The sequence below is a fragment of the Lithobates pipiens genome, unplaced genomic scaffold (genome assembly GCF_037356315.1).
Source record: "Lithobates pipiens isolate NorthernLeopardFrog02 unplaced genomic scaffold, aLitPip1_a1.2 Scaffold_13, whole genome shotgun sequence".
Taxonomy (NCBI): domain Eukaryota; kingdom Metazoa; phylum Chordata; class Amphibia; order Anura; family Ranidae; genus Lithobates; species Lithobates pipiens.
The window spans coordinates 240,924,492-240,945,801 of NW_027507718.1; the positions used below are offsets into that span (position 1 = coordinate 240,924,492).

Here is a 21,310-nt window from a genome sequence, read left to right on the forward strand (position 1 = left end):
GGGTCGAGAAGGTTGTTGTCCATGAGGTAGCAACTCATTCGGTCATGGACAAGGCATTCGATAAGCTTGGGGACAAATGGGAGCAGGAAGATGGGTCTTAAGTTATTCAAACAGGTGGGGTCTAGTGAGGGTTTATTTGTTTTTGTTTTTTTTAAGTATGGGGGTAACCAGTGCATGTTTGAGAAGGGAAGGAAAGTGCCAGAGGAGAGGGAGAGGTTGAAGATGTGGGTTAGGGAGCTTAGGATAGAGTGGGAAGGTGGTCGCAGTAATTGTGAGGGGACAGGGTCCAGGGGACAGGTGGTGAGGTGGGCAATGGAGAAGTTTATCAAGTTCATCAGTGGTAACTGGACAGAAGGAGGAGAGTATTGAGTGTGGTGTTGGACCTGATGTGTTGGGTAGGGGAGGAAGTTGAATGCTGGATTAGAGATGGCCTTACGGTTCGCCCGGCGGTCGGTTTGCGGCGAATTTTGCTCGTTCGCGATTCGCCAAACCGGCGGACTTCTGGTGCTGTTCGCACGGCGGACATATGCCTTTACATTGTGAATAACTTTGACCCATGACACATCCATTATGGGGTACAGGACAGCCAATCGAGACATTTCAGCACATGGACAATTGGACATACCCCCTTACCTTATAAATAGACCTGATCTGGTGGCCATTTCACATTCTGTCTTTTTTCAGTGTAGGGAAAGGAAGCTGTGTGGAGCAGGGGCAGTTTAATCACTAGCTAATATCTATTACTATTAGGTCCACAAAAGTCATTTTAAGGACTGGTATAGGTGTACAGTATATAGGGTTGTAATACACCTATAATATACTTTCTTTCAAATATAGAAAGTATATAATGGTGCGCTGCTGAGTGCTGACCGATTCTACAGCTGTCTTTTATCAGTGTAGGGACTGAGGGACAGTTTGGTGTTTGGAGCAGGGACAGTCTGCAAATCACTAGCTACTAGGTCCACAAAGGTCCTTTTAAGGACTGGTATAGGTGTACAGTATATAGGGTTGTAATACACGTATAATATACTTTCAAATATAGAAAGCATATTATAGTGCACTGCACTGCTGTGCTGCTAACCGATTCTGCAGCTGTCATTTCTCAGGGAGGGACAGTTTGGTGTTTGTAGCAGGGACAGTCTGCAATTCATTGGCTACTAGCTAGCTACTTTCCCACTCCCAGAGAAAGAGTTGTGGGTACCAATCCAACAGCGCTTGCAAGAAGAGGGCGATTTGAAGATGCGTTGGTGACTTCTGATATGTGATCATTCTTTCAGCCGACCCATCGACAGGTCTCATCCGGATCCAGCATCAGGGAACGCCTAGACCGACAGGTGTCTGACTACATCGGGTTAACGGCCGATGTGGATGCTCTGAGGAGTGATGAACCCCTGGACTACTGGGTGGGCAGGCTTGACCTCTGGCCAGAGCTTGCCCAATTTGCAATCGAACTGTTGGCTTGCCCCTCATCCGGTGTCCAGTCCGAAAGGACGTTCAGCGCAGCAGGGGGGGGTCGTGACCGATAAGCGTACCCGCCTAGCTCACGTCAGTGTTGACTACCTCACATTTATAAAAATTAATGAGGCATGGATCTTGGAGGAATTCAACACATGTGACCAGTAGACCATGTATATGCATAACTCTATAAACTATTTATTTAATCTAGCACACGGACCTTTTTTCTACCTTTGGTTCACTTCCTTGTACAAAAAAGACTCAGTTAGACTTACCGGTGACGGTATTTCTAAGAGCCTTTCAGGACAACCCCGGAGAGAGTAGCTCCACCTTGCAATCAGGAAACACATGCCCACTTTAAAAACACCTCCTCCTCCTCCATGGCTTCAGTTATTGTGGCCTTCCGACGCTGGAAAACAAAGCACAGAAAGCACAACACCATGGTAGAACTTAATACATTTACTAAGCATAACCTAGGGAGGGAAGTAACGGTTGTCCTGAAAGGCTCTTAGAAATACCGTCACCGGTAAGTCTAACTGAGTCTTTCTCAAATCGCCTTTCAGGACAACCCCGGAGAGGATAACCGAGAAACTTACCCTAGGGCGGGACTACTGCCTGCAGTACCTTCCTGCCGAAGGCCTGATCTGCTGCAGACAGTAGATCTAACCGGTAATGCCGGAGAAATGTCGAATAACTGGACCAAGTGGCAGCCTTGCAGATTTGTTCAGGCGTGGCACCGGCCCTTTCAGCCCAGGAAACTGCCGTGGATCTAGTAGAGTGGGCAGCAATACCTGAGGGAGGTATTTCTCCTTTTGCTTTATAGGCTTCTGTTATAGCAAACTTAAGCCACCTACCCAGCGTACTTTTAGAAGCTTTCTCCCCCTTGCGTGATCCAGAAAATATCACAAAGAGGGCGTTTGATTTTCTAAATTCTTTAGTAACTTTCAGAAACTGTAAAAGACATCTTCTCACATCCAATGTGTGAAAAACTTCCTCTCCTGCATTTGCTGGGCTTGCAGAGAATGTAGGTAACACTATTTCCTGTGATCGATGGAAAGTTGAGGATACTTTCGGTAGGAATGCTGGATCCGTCCTCAGTACCACCCTGTCCTGATAAATTCTAAGGAAGGGTTCTGTAATAGCTAGAGCTTGGAGCTCGCTGACTCTCCTGGCCGAGGTGATGGCCACCAAAAAGATTGTTTTTAAAACCACCTTCTGCAAAGAAGCTTCCTGTAAGGGTTCAAACGGTGCTCCCGAGAGACCCTGTAAAACTGTAGACAAATCCCAACTGGGAAAGTCTTTAAGGGCTACTGGTCTATTTCGAGCAAGAGCCCTAAAAAATCTAGAAATTAAAGTTTCTTTAGATAAAGTCTTTTCAAAGAAAACTGATAAGGCAGCCACCTGAGTCTTCAGGGTACTGGCTGCGAGACCCTTCTCCATTCCTTCATGGAGAAACTCCAAGACTGACACCGTGCTCTTGACCTTGAGTTCTCTAGAACTGCACCAGGAGTTGAACTTTTTCCAGACCTTCATGTAAATTGCCTGTGTAACTGCCTTCCTACTGGACAGCAGGGTCTTTACTACTTTATCTGAGAGACCTTTAGCCTTTAACAGGTCCTCCTCAGAAACCAGGCGGTTAGCTGCAGGAGTTCCACTTCTGGATGACTTACTGTCCCCTGGGATAACAGATCTTTTCTGAGTGGTAACCTCCATGGGGGCTTCGAGGCTAGGTTTCGAAGACCCGCGAACCAGGGTCTTTTTGGCCAAAAAGGAGTGACTAGTATTAAGTCTGTCCTTTCTTCCCTGAATTTCCTCAGTACTAGTGGAATTAGAGGAAAGGGGGGAAAGGCATAGCACAGCTGGTAATGCCAGGGGTGAGCGAATGCATCCAACCCTATTGCTGCATCTCCTCGGTGAAGAGAAAAGAATCTGTCCACCTTTGAGTTCTGCTGGCTGGCAAAAAGGTCTACCTGTGGAACCCCCCAGGCCTCGGAGATCATCAGGAACACTTCCTGATTCAGACTCCATTCTGCCTCTAGCAATTTGCGCCTGCTTAGGAGGTCCGCAAACAAATTCTGAGAGCCCTTCAGATGCACTGCCGATAGTGAGGCTGTGTTCTGTTCTGCCCAGGCTAACAACAGATTGGCCAGCTCCATCAAGCTCCTGCTTATGGTTCCCCCTTGCTTCATAATGTAGGTAACCGCTGTTGTGTTGTCTGACAACACCTGAACATGGTGGCCTCTCAAACTCTGCTGAAATGCCACTAAACCCAGAAAGATCGCCTTCAACTCCCTCCAGTTGGATGATCTTTGAGCTTCCTGTTTGGACCAGACCCCCTGAGATGTCTGACCATCCAGATGGGCTCCCCAGCCCCAGGCACTTGCGTCTGTAGTAAGGCGCTTGTCCACAGGAAAGGTCCACACCAGGCCCCTTGAGAGGTTTGCCTGGTCTCTCCACCACCAAAGAGCCCTTTTCGTCTTTGACGAAATTTTTAGCTGTTTTTCCAAAGGATCCTGATGGGACCAGCTTGACAGAACCTCCCTCTGAAGGGGTCTGGAATGGAACCTGGCCCACTGAACAGCCGGGATTGCTGCCGTAAGCAGGCCCAGAACTGCCATAGCCATCCTGACTGAGACTGTCTGGTTGCTCTGTATCCGCTGTACAGCTAGCTGTAACTTTTCCTGTTTTTCCAACGGCAGGAAAACTTTCTGGAGAATCGAATTTAATGTATACCCCAGAAATTTCATTTCCTGTGAGGGGGTCAGGATTGACTTCTCTAGGTTTAGAAGCCATCCCAGGCCCTCGAGGTGAGACTGGGCCCTCTGGAGATTGACTAGGACCTGCTCCCTGGAGTCTGCAAAAAACAAAAGGTCGTCCAGATAAGGAACGACTGGAATCCCCTTCAATTTCAGGGGTTCCAAAGCCTCTGCCATAATCTTCGTAAAGACCCTGGGAGAGGACGAGAGTCCGAACGGCAGAGCCCTGAATTGGAGGTGCCATACCGAACTCCCTACCTTCAATGCCAGGCGCAGGAACTGCTGCGATGCCTGATGAATTGATATATGAAGGTAGGCATCCCTTAGGTCCAGGGATGCCATGAAGCATTCTGGGGTCAACAGCTTTGTGATGGAGAAAATTGTATCCATCCTGAAATGTTTGTACCGAATGAACCTGTTCAGGAATTTCAGATTCAGGATTAGACGGTACTTCCCTGAGGGTTTTTTCACCAGAAAAATATGTGAATAAAAACCCCCGCCCTGCTGGTTTACTGGGACTTGAATCAGAACCTCTTGCTGTATCAGCTCCTGTAACAACAGCTTCATTGCAGAGGCCTTCTCCTGATCCCTTGGCAATGTTGTCACATAAAACCTGCTCGGGGGTAGTTCTGAAAACTCCAACCTGTACCCCTGATCGACAACGCTCTTCACGAACAGATTTGGAGACAGCCTGTCCCATTGTTCGCGAAAAGCTGACAGTCTCCCCCCCACTGGGGAGATATTGTCACTTGTTCTTAGGGGACTGCTCTGGGGGAGATCTAAAGAGGACTCCACCCTTGCCTTTGCCCTTCTGTGAACCCCATCTGCTCTTGTGCTCCTGGTCTTTTTTATGGGACTGCTGAAAAGCACGAAAATTCTTTTTAGCAATCTGCTTTTTCTTAACTGGAAAAGCCTTCTTTTTATCGGCTGTTCTATCCAGCACAGACTCTAAATCAGGACCAAAGAGCAAGTCACCCGAGAAGGGAAGACCACACAGCTTGACCTTAGAGGCAGTGTCCCCAGACCATGTTTTCAGCCAAACTGCTCTCCTGGCTGAATTTACAAGAGCCGAAGACCTAGCGGCCAGTTTAACTGATTCTGCTGATGCATCCGCCATGTATTTGACTGCATTCAGGATCAGTGGAAAGGACTCTAAGAGATCCTTGCGGGGTGTCCCCGCCTCAATATGGCTCTTCAGCTTCTCTACCCAACATTCCAGATTCCTGGCCACCACCGTAGCTGCCATTGCTGGTTTTAGACTGACTGACGCAGCATCCCAAGCTTTTTTAAGGATGGAGTCAGCTTTTTTGTCCATTGGGTCTTTAAGGATCCCCATATCTTCAAAGGCTAGATCCGTTCGTCTGGATACCTGCGAGAAAGCTGCATCGACTCTGGGTTTCTTGTTCCAAACCTCTGAGTCCTTATCTTCGAAGGGAAACCTTCTTTTGAGAGCTTTAGAGAAGAAAGGGGCTTTTTCTGGGTCCTTCCACTCCTTTCTCACTGAGTCTGAGAGGACCCTGTGGACAGGAAAAACTCGCCGTTTTGTTTCGTCCAACCCCTGGTACATTTTGTCATGAACTGACAGTTGTACTTTTTCTTCCTGAATTTCTAGAGTAGTGTAGATTGCTTTTAAAATATAATCTACTTCCTCTAGTGATAGCTTGAATTTGGAGCCCCTGCTATCTTCTTCCTCTTCCTCCTCCTCAGAATCCCTGAAGGAGATGAGAGTACTACCCCCTTCGTCTCCAGACTCTTCAGTTTCCACCTGTCTGGATGACGACGCCCTGGGGCTGGGCGGTAAGTTCTGAGGCTCGGTCTGTGCGGGAGGGTTTTGTATCAGGATGGACTTGACTGAACTCAAAGAGTTTGTCAGCTCTTTAACCGAAGAAAACAAATCCTTATATTGTTGAGATGTTTCCTCTTCCACCAATTCTCTGATACAATTTCTGCACATTGCCTTCTGCCATGAATCTCTGAGGGGGGTTTTGCAAGAAGGACATTTTCTCTGACCTGGTCTAGCTTTTCCTAGTGATTTTTCCTGAAACGACATACAGGTTTAATTCACTAAAAGCTCTCAACAACCAGTTGCTTAACACCAAGCCAGTGCAGAGACCCACCACCAAACAGACCTACTAGTGAGACCCCAGAACTAGGCTGCAAAAGGTCAGAGCGAAGTCCACCTCTGACCTGCAGCGACAGGCCCCCAAGAGGGGGGAACAAACAAAGACATACCCACAGTAAAGCAGAGGGTGCCAGTGCACCTTACGTACCTGGGCTGGACCGGTGCTGGGGGCGCCTGTCTCCGCCATAGCTGGCTTGCACTCTTCCATCGTTTGAGTGAGGCAGCTATTTTACAAACAGCTCTCATTTTAAATTTTCCCGGCCGCCGCGTCATCAAGGCCGGCCGGAAGCGGAAGCACACGGTCACCTGACCCGCCCCATGACCCCTGCGTTCCAGGCGCTGAACCACGGCGCCACGCCCCCTCAGAGCGCCCGCGCGTCACCGTGAACGACGCCGTCGCCGCCCGGGACCCGGCGCCGAAAACGGAGCCATGCCGCTGACCTGCAGCGGCCTCCGCCAGCAACAGAGCCCTCCCTGCGCTAACAAGCGGACACCGGGCACCCGACGCCGGCACTCCGAGGGTCCTTACTCCCGTGAGATGGCGGGACCAGGAGCTCCAGGAGTCCTCTCCCCGTGGAGATGCTGCTGGGGGTCAAAGAGAAACAACCTGCAACAAAAGGTAAGCCTTACTCCCCTGCAGAGAGTGTAGCTCTCCCTGGTTCAGGCACATGCTTCCTCCAAGGAGGAAACACAATAACTGAAGCCATGGAGGAGGAGGAGGTGTTTTTAAAGTGGGCATGTGTTTCCTGATTGCAAGGTGGAGCTACTCTCTCCGGGGTTGTCCTGAAAGGCGATTTGAGAAAAAGCACACCGTATTATATGCTCGTACCCTCTTGTTTGAAGAGGTTGAGCGGTGTCATATTTTTGGGTCCCGCAGCGAGTTGCTGGTATCAGTGCTGGTGTCAGTGCTCTCTATCACGGTGCTGGTGTCAGTGCGCAGTCTCTATCACGGTGCTGGTTTCAGACAGTGAGGGGGATAGTAAGAGCATGGCTGCGTCTCTTGAGACTTCTGTTCTATATTTGCTTCTTCACTGGCTTAGCAGTGTACTATTATACTGGTAAGAATATGTAAGAATTCCTGGCACAAAGCTAAGCATACAGTTCCAATACATAGATATCGGTTTTGCTGCCAAAAGATTTAGGATTCTTTTAAGGCACTCTTGTGATTTATATTCTTCTGCCACAATATTCACCCAGGAAAATTACTGCTACTTGTTCAGCGTTTGTTTCCTGGATCCTATTTATTGAAAAGAGGAAGATTATTAGATGTGCACTGATTGTTCAGTCATCAGGGTAGAAAAATGAGGAAGCCAACCATAGAGCGGATTCAAGAAAAAAAAAAAATGGGATGTCACCTAGCTGGCCTATCATAAAACATATGTTACATGTTTTGCAACAGTGTATTTAGGTTTTTCCCTGGAGTTCTGCTTCAAGCTGGGCCAAGTAGATTCCCAACCTGAATGTATTTGTGCAAAGAAAGGCAACAAGTCAAGAACTACATGATCTAATTCAGGAACCTGGAACTTACATTATTTTGACATCAGGATATTAGCCGAGTCATAATAATATAAAGGACCTCTGACACTTCCAACTTAACTGATTTAGTTACTTTTTCAGGTTCGTAGTTCAATAGTAATAGATCAGTATACCAGTCAAACAAGCATTTCCAGAATGATCAGCAATGTCAGCCCCTATATCCTACTGTCTGTGTGATTACTTTGAAACGGCACCAGTGCCATGTTGAGAAACAGGCAGGGAATCTTAAAAAGATATCTAAACCAAAGAATAAATATCTAATATCGTTTGCTTACCAGTTGTGGTATCTACATTAGATTTAAGAACATTTTCAGCAAGTACAGGAAATAGCTGCTGATTTTACCAGAAAGCAAGTGTCTTTGTAAACTCCTGAAAGTACAATGTCATTTTACCATCTTCTGTATTTACCAATTCCTCTGCCCCTATGTAATGAAGATAAAAAGGAAGACGCGGATTGTAGCCTAAACTCAGAAGGAGCAGCCTGGGTAACAACCATGGCTTACTCATTGGGTACAGTGAAGGGAATAAGCCTTTTTCACCCACTGATGAGAAGAGCACCATTTTGTTTTTTGGGTTGAGGAACGTTTTAACCTCCCTGGCGGTATGATTCTGTCAGGAATTTTATACCAAAAGCGGTACAATTCTTTTGCATGGAAATTTGGTGTTATGTATTATAGGCCTGCAATTCTTAGTAATTACTTACTAAAACCTGACCAAACAAGACTCTAGTAGACATCCCAGATGTGATAAAGTTTGAAACATAAAATCATGAATTAGAATCTAATAAATAATTTTATTCAATAATGTAATGCGAAATAATAAAATTTTTCAAACAAAGAAAAAATTCAACATCCTGAGTGTGATAAATTTTGAAACAAGGTACAGCACACAGTCCAACATCACAATCTGGACAATAGAACCGGCTTTCTTTTCGGACTTTTTTTCCACTGCTATCTCTCTTTGAACAGAAAACCACACACATCGTGGTAGGTGCTGCCTTTTTTGCGGTTGGTGGTATGTAGTCCATAAAGGGACGACCTGTACGGCGTTCTGGGTTGACAGCGTCAACAGCATGTCGTCCAGGTCTGTTCGCAGCTCCTGATGGTGTCTGGTGTTTGATGAAAATCTGCTCAGCCCCCTTCCAGGTAAAATCGGCATGAATAAGAGGCTTGTCACTCTGTGCTCTGTATAGAACATATGCATTCCAAAGGCATTGTTCCAGAAGATGCCAGAAAATGTTTATAATATTTTTTTTGCTGTTTGCGCATAGCATATGAATGTCATTGCCTGATCGGCTCTGTCGACACCTCACATAGTGCAATTATAGTCCATCATGACTTGCGGCTTCAGCACATATTTCCTACGTTTGTTGTGGACCATGGCAGTGGAGGTATTGTGCACAGTGCTTGTGAGACACACGTCCTTGTCTCGCCATCGCATTGCCATCATCTTACCCTTCTGCCAGGCAACCATTTCTCCGGTTTTTAGCTTTTTCCTGGAGAACATAGATGGCATGTCAAGTCGGTTAGGCCTAAAAGTACCATACGCATCGGTCTCGTTTTGTAGCAAAACCTCAAAAAGTTCCGGAGACATATAGAAATTGTCCATGGTCACACAATATCCCTGGTTCAGCAATGGCTCCAGCAGTGTAAGGACTGATGATGTGGCCATCCCATAGCCACTGTACCTGGGGTTGAACTTCGTGCCTTTACCGGTGTAAATGACCAAATTCCATATGTACCCGGTGGATGACTCGTAGAGCATGTAGGATTTTATTCCAAACCGTGCTCTTTTGGATGCAATAAATTGTATCCAGCTCAGGCATCCCTTGTAGGCCATCAAGCTTTCATCCATGCAGACGTCCCTTTCTGGCATGTAGGTCCGCTGGAAATTGGTCATGATAATTTGGCATACCTCCCAGATTTTGTTTAGTTTGGGTGCAGGATGCGTGGCCTCATCAAATTCTTCATTGTTTGTGAAGTGGAAATACTTCATGATGAGGGAAAAACGGTATTCGGACATCACGGCACAAAAAAACTGAGTGGCCAGTAATTTATTGGTGGTCCAGTACCATTTCTGGAGGGGTTTCCCCACCACCCCCTGAAGAATAATGAGTCCCAGGAACTGCCAGATGTCCTCTTTGGTCACTGGTTCCCACTTTCTGTTTCGGGAAAACCTGGCATGCAGCGTAGCGGATTGCTTTTCTTGGTAGAGATTTGTCTCTGTGACAATTTATTCAATTACATCCTCAGTGAGGAATAATTGCAGGTATGCCAGAGGGTTGTCAAGCTCGACATCTACCTTCATCCCAGGTGATCCAGTGAAGGGGAATCTTGGCGACGCTACCTGGTCTTTATCGCAGTCGATAGGGCACCAATTGCGCACATCTGAGGTCAGGTGCAGGATCATCACCGCTGTCACTTGTCAGATCCGTGTCAGTGTCAGACGACAATTCTCCCCACGACTCACGATCGCTAATTTCTGCGAGCAACTCCGTGTCGCTGCCACTGTCACTCAGCTGGTCCAAAGGCGATTTTGTAGCGAAGTGGCGCTTTTTTGATGCCATTTTAGATTTTATTGGCTATTTTATTGGAGGCAAGGGGCACTGTACAGTTATCTGTCAGATAAAGAGATGATACAGTGTAATCCTCTCAGATTACAGTGTATCACCTCTTTTTATGTGTTTGTGTTTCACTTTCCGAAATTCCCGCCCAGTTCCGGTCCCATGCGCCGCTGCTGCTCGCAGGGAATGGAACCAGGAAGTCAGATGCCATGATCTCGCCGGCGATCGCGTCGGCGATCACAGTGGAGGACATCGCTGGAGCGCCAGGAGAAGGTAAGATCTCGCTGGCCGCTCTGCAATGTTACCCCGAGCGTGACTCGGGATTACCGCTCCTACAAGAAAAAACCAAACCCGAGTCACGCTCGGGGATACCGTCAGGGAGGTTAAAAAGACCATAGATGTAGTCCAGTGGTCAAACTGCAGCACTTTGCTTGCCTTTAACCAGGTCTTGGAACACAATTCCTTTAATTGACACCTTCAATGGCACCCCGTTACAAACCCCCCCCTCCCCCGGGCACAAATGGTGGGCGATTCTTCCCGACACCTACGATGGGGCCCAATTCCTCCCACTGACACCTATGATGGCACACTGTTAAACCCCCCCCCCCCCAGCAAGGATGATGGGGCATGATTCTTTCCACTGATCCCAACAGTGTAGAATTCTTCTTCCCAGTGACACCAATGGCTGGGTACCATTTTTCTCACGGTTAGCAATTGGGCATTATTCCTGCCAACAATGGAGCACTAGTTCTCCCACAGATACCAGCGATGTGGATATATTCCTCTCTCTGACAGCAATGATGGGGCATTATTTCTCCCACTGAAACCAACAATAGGGTACTTTTCTTTCTACCATCACCTTTGCCTGGGCACTATTCTTCCCACCAATGTGTTGGTATTCCCCTGCTGCTAACTACAAGCATTAGGGCCTTTTTACTCACATTGATCACCAGCCCTAGGAATTTTTTTCCTCCCAATAACCACTGCCTCCGGAGCACTTTTTACTCCCATTGGCCACAGTCTGCCCACCAAAGTCTGCAGGACACTGAACTGGTCTTTTGTTTAGAAGGTTTGGGGACCCCTAATGTAGACATTTGGCTCCAGCATGTGTTTTTTGGTCAGAAAGAAAAACTGTTTTACAGTATAAAACCAATTAGAAAGCAGGGATAGTTAGGCGAAACAAAATCACTCCACTGAATGGCATCACACCTCTTCCAAGGCCTAAGTAGTACAGGAGCCAGAAATTATAATAAAGCTATGGTAACCATTTTTTGGGGATGACAAGGGTGCAATTTTCCTCGATTATGTGGAATGTGACCGTGACTAGCAAGTGGTACACCAAGACACTTAGGAAGCTTAGAACAGCCTTTAGAAGGAAGAGACAGCACAAGAATCTGAAAATGATCCACATTCACCACAACGATGTGCAACCACACACACATCTCTGGCAACAAATCAAGCGATCGGCAAATTCGGCTAGTTAGTATTCCCCCATCCACCGTACAGCCCAGATTTTGCCCAATCTGACATCTACTTGTTCATGTCTATTTCAAGATTTGATGGACTGGAATTACATCTCTAGACATATTCATTTGCAAACGTGACCATCACATGCACCATCACATCCTTTTGAAGTACACAGGTTTGAGGACTTTGTAACCTAGCAGTGAACTCACAGTCATACTTGTCCCCGATCAGATATCATTGGCTGTTCAGGGATTCTGCTATGCTAGTCATCCTGATCACAAGAGCTGTTTACAGACATTCTAGAGTCCACTGTTGTGATACTGCAGTTTACTTATCTAATCAATAAAAATGTAAATACTGCACAATATACATCAGTACTTTACCTATGTGACCTTCCCTTCCTTTATTCACTTGGGGAGGGAATGCATCCACATTACATATAGTCATTTACTTTTAGGTGTGTGGTGGTCAACTCTATTACCATGGATCTATGGATCAAAATTTGGCCTGTTCAGCAAGGATCAGATTAATTTTGTTCCATCTGTAGCTGTTCTTGCTTTACAGAAGTTGATCTAAGGCTACTTTCACACTGGGGCATTGCAGGCGCTGGCGGTAAAGTGGCGCTATATTTAGCAGAGCTTTACCGGCCGAAAAAGGGTTACAACCGCCCGCAAAGCACAGCTGCAGCGGCACTTTGCAGGTGGGTTTGCAGCACTGCCCCAATGTTTTCAATGGGAATGGGCACTTTAGGAGCGGTAAATACACCGCTCCTACAGAACTCCAAAGATGTGGCTTGCAGGACTTTTTTGACCGCCCTGCAAGCGCACCGCTCCAGTGTGAAAGCTCTCGGGGCTTTCACACTGGAGACACAGCAGCGGCTGTTTCAGGGCACTTTGCAGGCACTATTTTTATTTTTATATTTCAGTGTGAAAGCAACCCAAGGATCAATGCTCATCTTTAGTAATTTAACCACCGAAAAAGTGTGATCTTTAACGGATTCAGTTGTAGTACAATAGCTTAATTGACAATGTAGCACACATAGGTCAAAACACTAGGCCTGCGGGCCGAATCCAGTCCGCTGGGCCTTGTCATGTTGCCCTCACACCCAGTTTTGCAGCCAATATGGTTGAACTCCATTTCTCCACCTTTCTCGTGCTGTCACTTGTAAGCGCAGAAGCTTTCTGTGTTTACAAGGGACAACTTTGGAGCACAACCCTGAACCCTGCACTCTGTTCCTAGTGCTCCTTTAAATCCGGTCCTCTGTACACAGCCCACCTCTGAACTCTGTGTAGCGGTGCCCCCATGGGGTTGCTACATGTTACAGCATCCACACATTTCACCCTGCTGGTCAGACATCCATTAGGCATACTTTCTCAGTCAACGAACAGTCTCTCGTTTGTTTTTTGTTGTTGTTTTTATTAGGGGATTAACATGTTGGGGAAAAGGGACATAGGGGATGCCCATGAGATGAATAGATCTTTATAGAATTTAAAGATGGTTGACTCTAAACTTCTAAAGTCTTTTGCTCAGCACACTGCTTTGGAGTACCAACTTAACCTCTCCTCCAGCACACTACTTTGAAGCACTTGCTTCACTGTCCAAATTTAGCCTCCTGTCATACTATTAGCACATGACTAGGCCTCACTCTGAATAAGTCCTAGTGTCTTTTCTCGATAGCCCTTTGCAGGCAGGGGTCTGCAGTATCCCTGTGTGGTAGCAACCAATTTTATTGAGAATAAATAAAATTGAATGACTACTGATCCCAGCAAGTCCGATTTCAAATTCTGCCCACCCTCCTTGCTGTAGCGACTTGACACGAACACCCACAGTCTCTCTCTCTGGCGCTACATTCAACTCCTGGCATTCCAGCTCCTGTTCCAGGACACCTCCCTATCACCGTGTAAAGAGACACTCCCTGCCTGAGGTACACCCCCCCTCCCCCCCAGACAGGGAGTTGCCTCAGACTGGGACAGTCTAACACTCCATCTTCCAGTTCACCCAGCCGACAAGTCCTCCCTCAGCAGGCTGACCATGGGCATATATAGGAGACCTGCCCCCCTGCCAATCCTAGTTGGTGATTGGTCAGGACTCCAACATGCAGGCCATGTCACTCCAGCTCTCTTCCCTGCCTCTCTTCCAGAACCTTCTCCCTGGAAACAGAGGAGGCACCCAAGAGCTGAAGCACATGTCACTCACCTACTGCTATACTAAACCACTCCCCTGCCCCCAGATCAAAACAAACAGGCCTAGCTTCCAGCATATGCTTGCCTAAATTTACCTGCACTAGCAGCTTACACAAAACTTACACCTAGAACCTACCTATGGTAGAGGGTGCTACACTTGCATCATGTACGTAGTTCACCCACAAACCCTGCATTCTGTACATAGCACACCCCTGAATGGGGCACAGACCCTATAAAACCTGACAGGGGGTTCTAATCCATCTCCACTCAAAATAAAAAATTTGCCTTTAGCTATACGTTAAACACCAAACAATGCATGTGTAATGTGGTAATCAACTTCTGTCGAATGGGACTGTTGGAAACATTTTCTCCATCAGCTGGCTACAGCAGCTGATCAGTGAATTCCGATACCAGAGTACCACTGTCAAAATATAATAGCAAAGTGGGAAGGATACATAAATCTATCTCCATGGTGTGGATTGGGGAATCCAATTATTTTTTTCAATCAGCTTTCTCCCTGGAAAAAAAAAAAAAAAGTGGCAGCTATGGCCAGACTTAGCCTAGGTTCAAACTAGTGCTGCTGCGTAATTATGCATTTTTCAGTGCATTTTTGTAGCAGGTTTTAAAACATTTTTGATGTGTTATCATGCCTAAGGAGAGGACTGGTTGTTTAACAGAAAACTGCCAAAAACCCATGTACGTGCCTTTTTAAAGCATTTTTTAGAGCTCCCATTGAAGTCTATAGGGTCAAAAGCTCTATGCTGCACCAAAAGAAGTACCTGCTCCTTTTTCAAAAACATTGAAACTACGCAGGCAAGCAAGGGGATCATGTGGATAAAACTATTCTGGAACGTGTGAAATATGACAACGTTTTAGTTTTCATGCCCAGCCTAGGAAGCTGTAGTTTGCAGGGAAGTTTAGAGCATCCCGCCAATCCAAACACAGCTAAAATGTTATAAAAACTACTCTACAGGATGAAGCTTGAATGCATACAATTAATTACACTTAATTCTTGATCCCATTGTTTACTCGGCTTAGATTACGGAATTAATTTTCTTTGAAATACAAAGGTTCTTACAGAAAAGCTATCCACCCGTGTGCTTATGCTGTACTAGGTTTCACAAACAAACTGAAGACACTACAATGGAATTTATATCTGCGGTTTTTGGTCCCAGTAAAGCCTGGACACTGCGGGAGAGGAGGGAGATACAGAGGTAATCCCCTGAACTCCTGGTCACCCCTGTTAGCATAGTCCATAGTACACAACTAGGGACCAGGGCTGAGGGTATAAACTGCCAGGAAAAGGCAGCAGTGCAGGAAACGCACTACTAAATATCTGGTTCTCACAAAATAATCCATACATAGTCACTAATTAATGGCCCTGTGATCTATTTGTCATTAAATAGATTCTTACCGTGTTATTCTGTCTACATGTAATGTGCTCTGAGCTCCCAAATCTCTCCTTTTCCCACTCATTGCCATTTGTTTGGAACAAGTAGGTCACGCTATTTGTGGTCAAATGCACTGCTCTATGCACATTACAAATTCCATAGTTCCAGGTCCATCTCAGGAGCAAGGAAAAGAGGGTAGTTCTGTTCCTACATTCAATGGGACCATGGAGAACAAAATGTAGTCACCCCACCAGAAAGTCAAATCACAACAAAAGAAATAAACATGGAGGAGGCCGAGCGCAATAAAAAGGTACTTTTCTGAGTCAAGAATACATTTATTTTTTCTAGGTACTTACTGTTCTTATTAGTTCACAAGTCTTTTTCTTGAGTAAGGCATCTCAAAGCCTTGGTCTAAATCAGGGATCTGCAATTAGCGGACCTCCAGCTGTTGCAAAACTACAAGTCCCATCATGCTTCTGCCTTTGGGTGTCATGCTTGTGGCTGTCAGAGTCTTGCTATGCCTCATGGGATTTGTAGTTCTGCAACAGCTGGAGATCCGCTAATTGCATATCCCTGGTCTAAATCAAGGGTCTCCAAACTGTGGGTCGAATGCGGCCCTTTCTTAGCTTTTAACAGGCCCTTGGGGCACTAGTCCCCCAAATGCATGGAGGTAATTTTCTTCCCACTGACACCAGCAATGGGCACTGTTTTTTCCACCGATACCAATGATGGGACGTTACACCTCCTAGTGACCACAAACCCTGAGACCATGTTTTATTCTCACTAATGCTGGGCCCTGGGCATTTTCCACACTGAAAAACAACTTCCCATCCCCCCCCCCCCCCCCCCCCAAAGTCTGAAGGATAATAGACTGGCCCTTTGTTTGAAAAGTTTGGAGATGCCTGGTCTAAATTCTAAACCCACACACCACCATAGCAAGTGCTAAACATTGCTGTTTAGTTGACAAAAAGAGTTGAAGTAGCAAGAACTATAATATATTTTATATTCTAAAGTTATTGTTTTATGCTACTGTACACAATTATTCGGGAGGCCCTATACAAAAAAAAAAAAAAAAAAAAATTAGCTGTCTTATCAGTTTTTGGCTCAGTAGACCATCTGGAATTACAGCCACAGGAAGACTGTTAGGGCTTCAGAAAGGCTTTGTTAAAGCTCTCTCAACGCCAGTCAAAGCTCCTGTAATTAAATAAAATGGTTTGCTTACAGCCCTGTTTACACCTTGCTTTTGCTTGGTGCTTCGATGTGACATTGGTGGGGCTTCAATGAGGCTTTGGTGGCGCTTTGATAAGGCTTCAGTCAGGTTTCAAGCGAGCTTTGCCATAGGCTTCTATAGAGGCTTTGAAGCACCAGTGAAGCTACATGGGGTATCATTTTTGAAGCGAAGCTGAAGCAAAGCAAAAGCAAAAGCAGGTGTAAACAGGAATGTAAGCTAACCATTTTATTTAGTGACAGGGACGTTGACTAGCATTCAGAGAGCGTTAAAGCCTGTCCAAAGCCTTTTTTGAAGCAAGTGTAAACTAGCCATTAATGTGTGTTGAAGCCGAAGCAAGTGTAATTGAGCCCTTAAGCTAGTCATGCACCTTTACATCTCTTTATATCTCTTCTGTTCAGCTTCATGGACTTAATGAGAGCAATCAATAGATATGTGCAGAATGAAAAAAACGTGTTTTGGATCAATTAGTTAAGTTCCAAATTTTGTTTTGTTGCATTCGTAATGAAAATAGTTTCTCTGTTTATTTGTTCTTGACCCGATTTAAATTTTTATAATGGATTAGAAGTATTCAAAACAAATTTGAATTGAAAATATCAAATGGATCAAAATTGATTGTGAATAGCTTGTGTTCAAAATTAGAATTTTGAAAGACTGCTATATTTTATGCAATTTTTTCTATTCTGTTCCATTTTATATATTTTTTAATTCTATTCTTTTTTAAATTAGAATTTCAGAAGACGGCTATATTCGAATAGTGAAAATTTAATTTGAATTTAGATTTGAAATGAAAGGTACATGAGTACACGTGGGCTGCACGTGCCCAGGTATTGTTGAGTATTAGTGTCAGTAAGCTAGTGGTTAGTCAATTTGGAGATTAATTTGGGTATAATCCCCAATCCTCATTAAATTAGTAGGTATGATGCCCAGTGGATGTGGAGATGCTACTCTGTGTACATCTTGCAACATGTATGCGTTCCTTGATCACCTGATCGAGGGCGAATACTTTTGTGCAAAATGTAAGCACATTGTTTCCCTGGAAGCCCATGTTCTGAATCTAGAGAAGCAACTGTCAGCACTGAGAGGACCCTCTATACTAAAGAAGAGCGGGGAACGTACCCGGCAGGGGCCAGCACAGAGGCAGGTGGAGACAGAGTTGCAGTCTCTAAAAAAAAAATTAGAGTAGATGGGTGACAGGAAGGTTGGAGGGGAAGTGCCAGGGAGGCCGATCCTGGGCTGGAACATCCCAATAAGTACACTCCATTGAGTGACATTGGTGAAACCAGTCAGGGACCAGCAATGCTGGAGCTGAGGGACTCCCCTAGCTGCCAGGGGAAGAAGCGAAGGGAAAAGAAAGATTCTGGTGGTAGGGGACTCAATTCTTAGAAGGACAGAGAGGGCAATCCGTGACAAAGACCTGAAGTGCTGAACTGTATGCTGTCTACCGGGCGCTCGGGTTCGGCACATCACGGATCTGGTGGATAGATTACTGGGAGGGGCTGGAGAAGTCCCAGCTGTCATAGTGCATGTTGACATCAATGACAAAGTCAGAGGAAGATGGAGTGTCCTAAAGAACGATTTTAGGGACTTGGGAGCGAAATTGAGGAAAAAGGTACCTCCAAGGTAGTATTCTCAGAAATACTACTGGTACCTCAAGCCACATCAGAAAGGCAGAGGGAGATTAGGGAAGTAAACAAGTGGCTGAGGAGCTGGTGTAGTAAGGAGGGGTTTGGGTTCCTGGAGAACTGGGCTGACTTCTCAGTTGGTCCCCAGTTCTATAGAAGGGACGGACTGAACCTAAAATGAGGAGGGTGCAGATCTGCTGGAAGTGAAGATGTCCAAAAAGTTAGAGGGGCTTTTAAAATAGGCGATGGGGGGGTATAGAGATAGTGCAGAACATATTGCAGAGGGTAGTATTGGGGGCATTAGTGGTAGGTTGACTAAAGCACAATAAACCCGAGGTAAGTATAGTAACAAGTCCAATTTGCAATCTCGGAACACCCAATAAAAAGGACAGTATACAACTGGTCTAAAATACGTGGCATGTTCACCAATGACAGGGTCTGGCAGACAAAATGGAAGAACTAGAGATACTGTTGTATGAGGAGGATTTAAATTGTGGAGATTTCAGAAACTTGGTTCAGCAGCTCTCATGATTGGCTGGAAACCATTCAAGGGTATTCCCTTTATTGCAGGGCTAGAGAAGGTAAAAAAGGGGGAGGGGTATAGTTGCCCCTAAAGCCAGACGCTGGTACAAAAAATGTGTCTGTTTATTTATTTCAATTGACTTTGCTGAACGCTCATTTGCTATACAGAGCTTCAGGACCGACTGGATCCTTACTTAAATTCCAGGATATATAAATAAATATAAATATATGCTCAACAAGGACCAACAACATACTGGTATGTCACTGGGACTTTGAGTGGTTATACCAGAATGATGCCTGCGGGTTTAGGTAGAATTCTTTTCAGCCAGCAGACGGCTTTCATGTAAAAGCTATCCTAGCTGCTAATTAGCCTCTAGACTGCTTTTACAAGCAGTGGGAGGGAATGTCTCCCCCCCCCCCCCCCAATCATCATCTTTGATTGTTTTATCTGGCTCTCCTGTCCCAACAGAGAACCTGAGAGAGCTCTCAGGCGTCATATATAAACAGCAATTGCACCATGCATCTGAGGTATCACCGCAAAGATCAGATCAAGGCCAGTCATTTTGGCAGTAGATCTCCATAAATTTAAAGTAGTAACCTGTTAATGCGTTTAAAAGGCTTTTAAAAATGTATGTAGTTTGTCGCCGATGCACGTTTGTGCGTAATTTTAAAGCATGTCTTGTTTGGTATCCATGTACTTAGCCTAAGATCATATATATATATATATATATATATATATATATATATATATATATATATATATATATATATATATATATATATAATGTTTGGGGGTTCAAAGTAATTTTCCCGCAAATTTTTCATATAAACAAAGTGTCAGAAAGGGCTTTGTCTTCAAGTGGTTAGAAGAGTGGGTGATGTGCGGCATAAGCTTCTAAATGTCTAAATGTTGTGCATAAAATGCCAGGACAGTTCAAACCCCCCCCAAATTTTTGATTTCACTCCTCACTACCTATAACAGTTTTGAAGGCCACAAAATGCCAAGATTGGCACAAAATGGCACAACCCCCCCCCCCCCAAATGACCCCATTTTGGAAAGTAGACACCCCAAGCTATTTGCTGAGAGGCATGGTGAGTATTTTTCAGCTCTCATTCGTTTTTGAAAATGAAGAAAGTAAAGAAAAATGTATTCTCTTTTTCTTTTTTCAAAACTTTGTGTCAAAAAGCAAGATCTGCAAAATACTCGCCATACTCTCTCAGCAAATAGCTTGGGGAGTCCACTTTCAAAAATGGGGTCATTGGGGGGGGGGGGGGGGGGTTGTGCCATCTTGGCATTTTGTGGCCTTCAAAACTGTTATAGGTAGTGAGGAGTGAAATCAAAAATTTACGTCCTTAGAAATCCTGCAGGGTGGTACTTGGTTTTCAAGGCCCCGTACACGGCTAGGCTCCCAAAAAGACACACACACACACACACACACACACACACACACACGGTATCCCCGTACCCAAGAGAAGCAGAAAAATGTATTTTGGGGTGCAATTCCACACATAACCACGGCATGTGTGAGCAATATATCATTTAGTGACAACTTTTTGCAAAAAAAAAAAAAAAAAAAAAAAAAAAAAAATTCTGTCATTATTCAATCACTTGGGACAAAAAAAAAAAAAATATTCAATGGGCTCTACATGCCTCTTAGCAATTTCCTTTGGGATCATTGGGGGAGGTTTGTACTGCCCTGCCATTTTAGCACCTCAAGAAATGCTATAAATTTTGCGCCAACCAATAAATATACGCTTATTGACATTTTTTTTACCAAAAACACGTGGCTGAATACATTTTAGCGTAAATGTATGACTAAAATTGAGTTTATTGGATTTTTCATATAACAAAAAAGTAGAAAATCTAATTTTTTTTTTCAAAATTTTTGGTCTTTTTCCGCTTATATCGCATAAAATAAAAATCGCAGAGGCAATCAAATACCATCAAAAGAAAGCTTGATTTGTGGGGAAAAAAGGACGCAAATTTCGTTTAGGTACAACATTGCATGACCACGCAATTACCAGTTAAAGCAGCGCAGTGCAAAATTGTAAAAAGTACCCTGGTCTTTGGCCAGCCAAATGGTCTGGGGCTTAAGTGGTTAAGAATATAAACAGTAAAAAAAGGAGGACAGACCATATTGGTCCAATAAAGAATGAGGAAGGAAATTTGGTTACAAAGGATGGGGAGATGGTGAAGGGATTGAAGTTCTTCAGTAACCAAAACTGCAGTGTTTATCCTCATGACAAATCACAGGAAGCACCCTCATGGCTAACAGAGGACAGAATTAGAAATAGACTTGAAAAACTTACTGACAGTCTACTGATGGGAACGGTACCAGCTGATCGGAGAAAAGGCAATGTAGTACCTATATTAAAAAAATACATCCCTGGGAATTACAGACCAGTTAGCCTAACATCAATAGTATGCAGCATGGATTCAGGAAGAATCGTTCTTGCCAAAC

At 44.9% G+C, this 21,310-nt stretch overlaps 1 protein-coding gene across 1 annotated transcript in view; it reads right to left on the minus strand.

The window, feature by feature from the left end:
• GPAT3 (glycerol-3-phosphate acyltransferase 3) overlaps window positions 1-21,310 on the minus strand; it is an 87,753-nt gene that overhangs the window by 36,799 nt on the left and 29,644 nt on the right. The window lies entirely within an intron of this gene.